The following is a 9,915-nucleotide window of genomic DNA, read 5'->3' on the forward strand; positions in this document are numbered from 1 at the left end:
GAAAGTAAAATAAAGGCCAATGCTTGTGCCAGAAAACAGATTAAGGTTTGTGTAGTAGATCTGATGTGACACAGATGTCTTGCAGCTCCAGTTCTGTAATCACAGGATATGGAAACAAGACTTTATGCATGGAAACCTCCAGAGAAGACAGGAATGACAGTAAGAATTGACACTCTCCATCGTACTCTCTTTTCTCTGTTTCTTTTGTCCTGATTGCCGGATACATAGCAGATCTGGAACTTTTAAAGCTATAGATACACAGAGAGACTCTCATGACATGACAAGTGAGACAAATAACTTGTTTAGTTAACGCCCATCTCGCTCTGATGTGTTGAGACATCCATCACCTCTGATCCCGTTTACTACTGTACCATTTGACCCAGCTTTGTTTACCATTGTAGAATATAGCCAGTGCCAGGACACCTCTTAACCTTGCTAGATAAAGTCAAACTACTCATCTATCCTCTGCTGCCATGTGGTTCCGGATTATCTTAAGGCCACTGCTTGGAACATACAGAGAGGCTGGGACAGAATCAAGGGAAGCTCAAATCAAGGATTTGCATAAAAGCCTTAAGACATGGAAATACTGGATGTGATTACAGTTATTTTTTTCAACTCAAGTATATTTAGCTGCTGCTTTTATTCCTGATCAAATAGGAGTGGGAAGTATTGAGATGGAAACTTGAACACAGATTTTGCCCTGTTATGTGTGGCTTACAGAAGTCCAGAGACAGTTCATGTAAAAAAAAGCTGCCCTTAAATGGAGCACAAAGTGTAGAGTCACCAAGTTAATCGATGAGTTCTGGGAATGTTATCATGATATAATCTAATAAAAAAAGACCAAATTGTAACAAACCAGAATTACCCTTTAAACCTGCTGTAGGTTTTCTGTCTCTACCTACTGCTGAAAAAAATACCTGTCTGTTTAGCTACTGTAATAATTCTCTAGGTACGTCATATGAGCAAACCCTTTCACATTACATCATCATTTGGTTGAGTATAAACATATGGATTAGAGCAGCTTTAAACCGTGTTGTGCACAGATAACACTGAACAACAGTCTTATACTCGGCTCTGTTGGCTTTTCTCCCACCAGGGTTTTGTTTTTGCCCATTAGGAGAAGACCTTTTGTTCGATCAGAGCCATTACACCAAAATCATTTTATAATATGCACACCTCCATTAAAAGCATGACTTAATATATGCTATTTTTATCTACCAGTCAAATAATCAAAACCATCTACACTGTCTCGAGCATAACAGTCTATGAGTCTGTCTCGAGCCATAAATCATTTCTATGGTCTGTCTTCAAAGCTCCCCTTACAAAGTTGAATAAAAAAGTTTTCATTTTCCACAGTGATAATAAAACATAATTTTCTTGTTTCACAGCACATTACTAAAAAAAAAAAGTTTTAAAAGATAATCAAAAGCGCTCCTGAGACATTGTGGCATCCAAATCCACATGTTCTAAAAATGTGCTATTTTGGGTTAACAATTCATTATTCAGAGGCTGTGGACAGTTAGATGGAAGGCATACGTGATTCAGAAATCAATGTGGTTGAATACACACAAACATTAACAAACTGCACATGCTGAGGCATATGCTTTACACAAACACACATGCACACAACTCTGTATTGTCGGAATCCTGGGTTTTGTTTAGTTTCCTGATTTATTTTGGAGGCTCACTAGCCATGTGTCGTGTATTGTTTGACTTCCTGCCTTGTGTGTTTTCCCGCCTTTGCGATTGTCTGCCCCGCCCTGATGTGTTTCACCTGTTCATAAGCCCTCATGTCACCTGTTTCTCATTACAATGTTGCCATGTGTTTTTAGTCTGTTATTCAGTTTGTTGTCTCCCCAGTGTCAACATTTCCAGCCTTATCCCTAGCGTGAGTTGCGTTCTCAGTGTTCATGGTTTGTCCCTGTTGTTTTTGATAGTCTACTTTTTACTTTTGTTAATTGTTTGGAGTTTTGTTTGTTTCCTGCCTGTTTTTATACTCTGTAAATATTTAGTTATTAAATTATTATGCTACACCAGTCCTTCATCTGCATTTGGGTTCTTCTTCTGCTGCCTGTTCTGCAACGTGACATTTATGTCCCACACCCATAAACATAGCCTACATGAACTAATCAATACAAGATTTGCACATGGATTAGGTGTCCTGTGAGCTGTATCTCCACAGCTGAATGATTTATCTATTTTCCGTTTCTCTGTCTCAGCCATTTGGTTATGCAACAATCTAACACTAACCAGACAATCTTTCAGCTTTTATAGCTTTCCATTTCTTTCCAGTCGTTTGGCCTTTCATTTGTGTTATAAATACATGAAGTATGCTTCTATGTGTTTTTTCTGCTTAAAGTAAAATGTGTATGGCAGGTGGAAAATAAAATATTTTTTAAATGCAGAGTTGGATACAAACAACCAGTATATAAGATGCATGTGAGACACATTTGGAAAAGCTTTCATCCACTAACACAAAACCTTCCTTTTGCAGAAAGAGAAATATTTGCTCAGCAACCTTCAATCCAAACTTGGTTGTAGTTTATCTTCCATCACTAAGAATGTGGTGACTGATGGCGATGATGAGCTGAAGGGGTTTTCAGCGGTTCCTATCTTGGCAGTGAGTCGTACAACATCTGTAAACTGGATCTCCCTGAGGATTTGGTACGTCAGCCAAGTCTGTACAAGTTAATGCAGAAAGCAGGGGCTCAAGTAAGTATACTGCATTTATGTGGCAGTAATCATTAATAAGTTATAATGGTTGTGTTGTGTGGATGTTTTTCAGAATAAATATTTCCACGTGATAATATCAACTGACACAGTTATAATTTTAAAGTTACACAAGATATAAACATGAGTTATGTTGATGTGTTGAACAAATATATCAGAACTGCATAACTTAGCTTTGAATTAGCTCATTTTATGAAAAAAATACTTGGCAGTTTTATATTACTACAAATCTGAAATAACAGATTTTTTGGGCCACTTGTTGACTATGAAAACAAGCTGTAAATTGCACCATCAACACAATAAAAACCAACCCAGTCTCATGGCAGATCGTGAAATGGTCACTTTATTTAATCTATTGATGTGTGTTCACAGGGACGTTTCTTCTGTTTTTTTTCGTGGTGGCCAGCACGAAAATGTAAACTAATGTATTTAAATGGGAAGCATATATCGTGGTCACAGCATGACTACGGTAGCGTGTAGTATGAAATGCTGAAAATCCGTGTAAGGAGGTTGGTTTGGGTGGTGGATGGGTCAAACAATTCCAGACTTTCACCCCTGAGGCCGGGGATCGCGTCCTGCGTGTGGCGTTTTGTTTCCCTGTTAGCCATCCCGTTATTTTCGCGCGTCCCCTGTGGCCATCTCCTGGCGTGTGACGGTACAGATCCATTTGACTGACACGACTGAAGCGTGGTGTCGCGATGTCATAAATCCATGGTTGATGCTCCACGCCCCTGACCGGCAGCTGATTGGACAAACGCTTGATGTGGGTCTGGCTTCTCGAGAATTTCAACAGAGTGTCATGGCGGCTCGTTGAGAATACGATCTAGTATTTTATGAAAATACATTTAAGCGAGAAATAGGCCATACAGTTGCTGAATCTATCTTCATTTCAGATCGACAAAGGTTAGTTTGAAAGATTTTCATCTACTTCTACTGGATGGTGGATCTGTACCGTGAGGCGTCCTTTCCCCGTTGTTTTTTTCCTAAACCCAACCTCCGCCATCTACTAGTGCTGGCCACCACGAAAAAAACGTCCCCGTGAACACGAATCAATAGATTAAAATAACGTGACCATTTCACGAACTGCCGTGAGACCGTGTTGTAGAAACATTGGATCTAGACTTTGTTTTGGTCTGCTAGCATACCCTTACTCCAAAGTTTAAGGCATTCATACTTTTCCTAAAATAAGATATCCTAGAAAGATCTATTAAAAAAGCCACTTTTGGCTCATGTAAGAATGGCATGAGAATGCAAGAGTCAAACAAATACACCCGTCCCGTCAGTATTCCTTCAGAAGCATGTGCCAGATTTACTGTCCCTCTCGTTCCCACTGCCTTTCTCTTTATACATCCAGGGCCTTTCCCCCGTCTGTGCACACGCTCAAATGGAATAGTGTTGCGTGGCCCAGTCCGAACCACTGTTTTTGTTTCCCATTTACAGAGCCAGGGCTGTGTACGGACACCAGATTTCAGCACACACACAGAATGGACAGATTGCTCACCGTAAGGAGACAGTTTATTGAAGACTCCACCTATAAGTAATTTCTGACTGTTGGTGCTGAAAACAAACCAACAAACCATGGTATCTTTCTTTTTTATTTGTAAAATGTTAAGCAAATATTTCCATGAGGCAACCACATGTCTGTAAAAGACACTCAGACAAAGGAGGGGTCTAACCTCTGGATGGTAACACCCACTAAGAGCAGCTATGGATTTGTTGAGGCAGGTTACTGTCTCATGTATGAATGGCTTGTTTCCCTCCTCTCTTTCTGTTTGTCTCATCATTTAGGGTGGTCGGTGGGCAGGCTTTGGTTAAGGAGTGGCGCTGTCATACAGGATCAGAGGCTGACATGTCAACAGCTGTTCACTGTTGGCTTTAGGCCACATCCTGTGATTTCAGACAATAATTCTTTAATGATGCATTTATAGGCTGCCAGATAAAAATGGATAATATTTTTGGTGTAAAAATAGACCAAGAAAGGAGGGGTTGGTTGTAAAAGAGGAAGGGGCACTTAAAGCAGAACATCTGAATTCAAGGTCCAGATAGAGTGGGTCAGGAAAGGACACAATACAGCATACTGCACTATCAAACTTAAAGGAAAATGATTTGTTCTTAGTAGTATCTATGATTCAGGAGTACATTATACCAGTTTATTGTATAAATCAGTGCTGGGCCAACTCCTTTTCTAATATACTGTAAATCTAAATGTTAGCGTGCTTATGAAATAAACAATTATATGGCTGGAATTCTCCTCACAGTGCTTTTATTTCTTGGTGTATCTTGTAAGTGCTTTGTGTTTGGCAAGTTATCTTTCTAAACGTCACAATTAATAATGTCAAACAAGATGAATAATACTGTATTTCCAAATATCCACAAATCAAAGTCCCACTTAGTTATGAATTTAATATTGCATGTTAGCTACACAATCAATTTATTTTTCCACATTGTTGAACACGTTAACACAGCAAAAACAGGCCATATAATGTCTAATAATTTTAAAGTAAAGTTACAGGACAATTACGCTTTTAGCATGATTGTAATTTGGACTTTTCCTTCAGCTGTGTTGGAACCATAGACTGTATATAAAACATGGGACACATACTTGGACACACCTTTACCACTAATGTGGTAAACACCTGGTGATCCACTGACTCCTACCTGGTGACAGGGCTGTATTTCCAGATGAAGGTATCTTTTTCTGTGCCTTGATTCCAGGACAGGTGTGCTTCAGCATGTTTCAACTGTCACTGAATAACAAATCCTAAGCAGTGAGGCCTTGCAGTCATGTGTGGCCAGCAGCGATTATTTTGGTCATTATCACACATATTTGGACAAATACAACAATCATAGCATTTATTCACAAAAAGTCAGACATTCCAGCTGATGATGTGTGACAGCTTTTCAGATTTGTTTATTTTTCAATCCCATTGTGTATCCTTTGTTTTCTGCTCCTTCAGGCTGGAAGCTATACTCTGTACTCACTTTGGTTACATCACCAGAGGGAAACGTGCGGATGGTGGATGGGTGAGATTGTGGATCATTTTGGAAAATACGGTGGTGCAGTTTTGATCTCCAAACAAGCTCTGCTTCTTTGAGGTTGTTCTTGTCTTTAAAGACGTGTCTTTCTTGTAAAAAAAAAAAAAAAAGGACTTTAAAACAGTTTATTTGGTTGGTGGTTGGACAATGACAGAATATCTGAATTTGAATCTACAACAGAAGCCACAGAAGCCCAGTAAAAAAACATAGTGATGACAAATGAGCTTTTTCCACTGCGTGACTGCTTTCACTTCCTTTGGGTCTATTCCTGTCTCAGACGCCGTGTCCCACATACTTAACTGGTGGTTTGAAAGATTGCAGGTATACATAGCAGTTTCAGGTCTCCTACAGTCTTTACTGTGAGCCTTTTAAAAACAGCAGGCACTCTATTGATTTCTTGAGGTACAAGTTTTGATCATGTAAAAGCTTTCTTGTTAATGACTCTTTTGGTTAATACGCTGACATCTTCAAGACAATCAAATGTCTGATTCACCTTCAGAACAACACTCACAACACGACTCTCCAATTCTCTCTAACTTGCAGGGACTGCGAACGTCTGTGTGACTACATTTTATATGTTTGTACCCCCTGGAATAGAACTTTCTCTGAGTGACTTCTGTTGTAACTGAACAGTGAAGCTATTTTGCAAATGGCACAGTGCTTGCTTGTTTGCTGAAATGCCTCATTATGAGCCTGTCTGTGTATATATAAATATAAATCACTCCTCCCTTCACATTGCAAAAAAAGGCAGTCTTTTCAACACATTTTCTGTCGGGGATCTTTTGGCAATAACAATAATGTAATAATTATTTTTGTGGATGTATGTGTACCTGTATGTGTGTGTTTGCAAGGCTAATTGTGGCAGAATTATCTTTAATCTTTTATATTTGTGTGTCATAGGATGAAACAATTTTATATCAGGATCTCTGTTTTACTAATGGATTCAGAGAAAGATGCATAAATGGCTGTCTGTCCCACAAAAGCAGTTCTGTAACACACACCCACTCTTTTTTATTGCAAATGTCAAGGAAATACCTCATTGCAGATTCACTTTTTCATGCTAAACCTAGCAGGAACTCATGCCCTCCCCTCGCCCACAGATGTGTTACCTAATACCACAGCGGTTAATGTCAGCATGTACTGCCAGGTTTTAAATGTGGGACCTAAATTTAACCTCTCTGGACTGAACATACAGAAGTAAACACTTGAGCAAAGGTTTATCAGGCTTAAGGTGAGGTGACAAATAAAGATGTGATATGCGATGTCTGTGTAAAATAATTTTTTCCTTGAATACAAACAGAATGAATTAATAATCAGTTTAATTTCTGTTGCTTTCATCGTCTACATCAGGGGTCTTCAATGTTTTGTAAGCAAAGGACCCCTTAACTGAAAGAGAGATGGCACAGGGACCCCCTACTACATATATTGTATAAAATTAAGTTGCATATTATTAAACTGGGCCTACCATAACATGTAGGGTGGCCTAAAGCCTTTTTTGCATTGAATACCAAGCTATTAAAATAGCCTAATAATTGCTGGCATGATTTTATAAATCTTATTTTCATGTTAAACATACATGTGGCAAAGATAATCCTTAGGGTTAACTGTATATGTGTATGGCCTTAGTGACTACCTCACCTATAGGCCAGATAGGCTATAATCAGTGGGGATATATATTTGCTAATAATATGTTGGATTCATGTTAGGACTTTTTAATCTTGAAAAAAACTTTTGAAAATTAACAATAATTTGGAGGCTCCCCTGCTTTGATTCTGAGGACCCTCTAGGGGTCCCGGACCTTCAGTTGAAGATCCCTGGTCTACATTATGACAGTAAAAGTCTATAGGGCTGCACCTGAAGATTATTTTCCTGGAATCTTGTTGTCATTGTGAAGTTGCCAGGCAACCAGCGGTGACTCCATTAGGTCACTGCGCCCGGCTAACAAGCTCCAGCATTCGTCATTATGAATTCCACTACTTTTCTTGGCAAGACACGCCTTGCGTAGCAGCTGATTGTTTAGGCAGATGGTTGCAATTTTTTCTTTTACCTTCAGACAGAGCAAAGTTAGCTGTTTCCCTGTTTCCAGTTTTTATGCTAAGCTAACTGGCTGCGGGTTGGAGCTTCATATTTCCCGAACAGACTTGAAAGTGGTATCAATCTTCCCATCTAACTCTTCACAAGAAGGTCAATAAGATTATATCACAACATGTTTAACTATTCCTTTCAGTTTACAATTATAAAAAAACTTGAGAAACTCTCGTGAACTCATTCTGTAGTGGCACTTCGATTTGGATATCAAAATAAGCCACAAATGAGCTTTAGGCACAGTAACTTTACTTTTTCTGACGCAAATGACAGGAGATGTCCTCAGTTTAAAAATGTTTACTAAAAGTTTAAATTACATTGTGTCACACAGTAGAAAAACTGTGCTTCCGTGCCTAAGCAGCTCCCTGCCTGACTCTATATTGCATGTCACTCACTATATTAAAGGGAGCATCATCACCATTTAACATACAAGCATTTGTCTGTGTACATTTTTATACATTACCTATGTCTTATACAATGACTAGATTATGATTTATGTTTTGCAGCCTTATCCTCCAACTCTGAAGATGCCATCTTGCAAAGTGGGGTCAAACTGTGCAGCTGACTATTTATCTTGACAGATTACTGTGGAGAGCCTTCACTTCTTCAGAAAAGCATTAATCTTAAATGTGTCGGATGATATCTGTTTCTGCAGTTGTCAGCTGTTCCAAGGTAAGAGTTTTCTTTTCCATAGCAGATTTGTCATTTTCCTCCTCCTTGTCTTTTTATGTGCTGTTGCATATGTACCCTCTGTCTCTCTGGATCTTTTTCATACTGACTGATGGAGCATTGTTACTCTTTACTTTTCTTTCAGGTGGATCAGTGTTTCCTTGGTTCTTAAAATCCATGCAACTGCTCTTTTTAGTTGGTCCCAACTTGAGTGGCACTGAAGCAATTTGTTCACAGGGTCACATTTTTCAGTTTGTGATGGTATTCACTGCAATGTTCTTGACCTCTGGGTCATTTCTGAGATTTTGAGTCACATTATCTTGTCTCTGTGTCCATTCACTTTCTGGCTGTAACAGAAACTGTGGTCCGTTTATTAACGTTCCACCTTGCATCAAGCTCTTAACTTCCATGCCTCTGGTGGCTTGATCAGCAGGATGTGATGTTCTGGCTTACCTCCACAGTAATGGTTTGGTAGCCCCTCGTATGAGAGTAATCCTGTTTGCCACAAAGGTTTTGAAGCGCGCCGTCTCATGATCGATGTATCTGAGAACCGTCGTAGTGTCAATCCAGAAAATAGACTACTGAAGAGACTGACTGCTGCTCCCCATCACGAAGGAACAATGGGTTCTGCCTTGCTCATTCACCAACACAAGGTAAGATGCTGTGCCGTAGGCGTTCTCACTTGCATCAGAAACATGATTCAACCAAGCTTCTACTGTGCCTCCGAAATCCCATAGGCTTAACACATCTGTTGCTAAAGTCTAAAGTCAGTGTCAGGTGAGTGAGATCTTCCAGGCACTTACACCATTCATTATCCTGCCAGCCACTGATTTCTTCATCCCTCACAAGAAGACTGGCAAAAACACAGGACTTTTACTTGGAAGAGCAGTGTTTGTGTCCCCTGTGAATGCAAAAGTCAACATTATTTTAAGTGACTTTCGTAAGTTAAATTCCGCACATAACTACATTGCTTTAAACGTCACTACATTAAACGTCACTACGTTAAATGTCACTACGTTAAACATCACTACGTTAAACATCACTACGTTAAACGTCACTATGTTAAACATCACTATGTTAAGTAGTTGTATATAGAGTGGTACTTATTTGAACCCAATCCATGATTTATATTTTCTAACATAACCATATAGTTTTGGTGCCTAAACGTAACCGCCATGTAACGGTCGCCGTTTCACAGCGTGACATTTTGTAAGATATCATACAAACTCAGTTAGCAGTTCTTTTAGATTCCATTTTTATAGCGTCAATTACTTCCTTATCTTCAGCCATCGTATCAGCAAAGCAATGCGTAAATCGCAAGTGCAAGTGCAAATGATTCAAATGTATTTCTACTTTTCTCATTAGACACGTGCATCACAACTTTTGAAACATGCA

At 39.2% G+C, this 9,915-nt stretch overlaps 1 long non-coding RNA gene across 2 annotated transcripts; it reads left to right on the plus strand.

The window, feature by feature from the left end:
• The first annotated feature begins 1,806 nt into the window (after positions 1–1,806).
• Positions 1,807–4,976, plus strand: LOC120545553. 2 transcript variants are annotated; one of them, XR_005636708.1, is made up of 3 exons: positions 1,807–1,888; positions 2,495–2,712; positions 4,171–4,976. It is a non-coding gene; the product is annotated as an uncharacterized LOC120545553 (long non-coding RNA). The 2 variants fall into 2 exon arrangements; XR_005636709.1 differs by having other exon boundaries at positions 1,856–1,913.
• The last annotated feature ends 4,939 nt before the right edge of the window (positions 4,977–9,915 follow it).

This window comes from Perca fluviatilis, chromosome 17, assembly GCF_010015445.1.
Source record: "Perca fluviatilis chromosome 17, GENO_Pfluv_1.0, whole genome shotgun sequence".
In the NCBI taxonomy this organism is placed as follows: domain Eukaryota; kingdom Metazoa; phylum Chordata; class Actinopteri; order Perciformes; family Percidae; genus Perca; species Perca fluviatilis.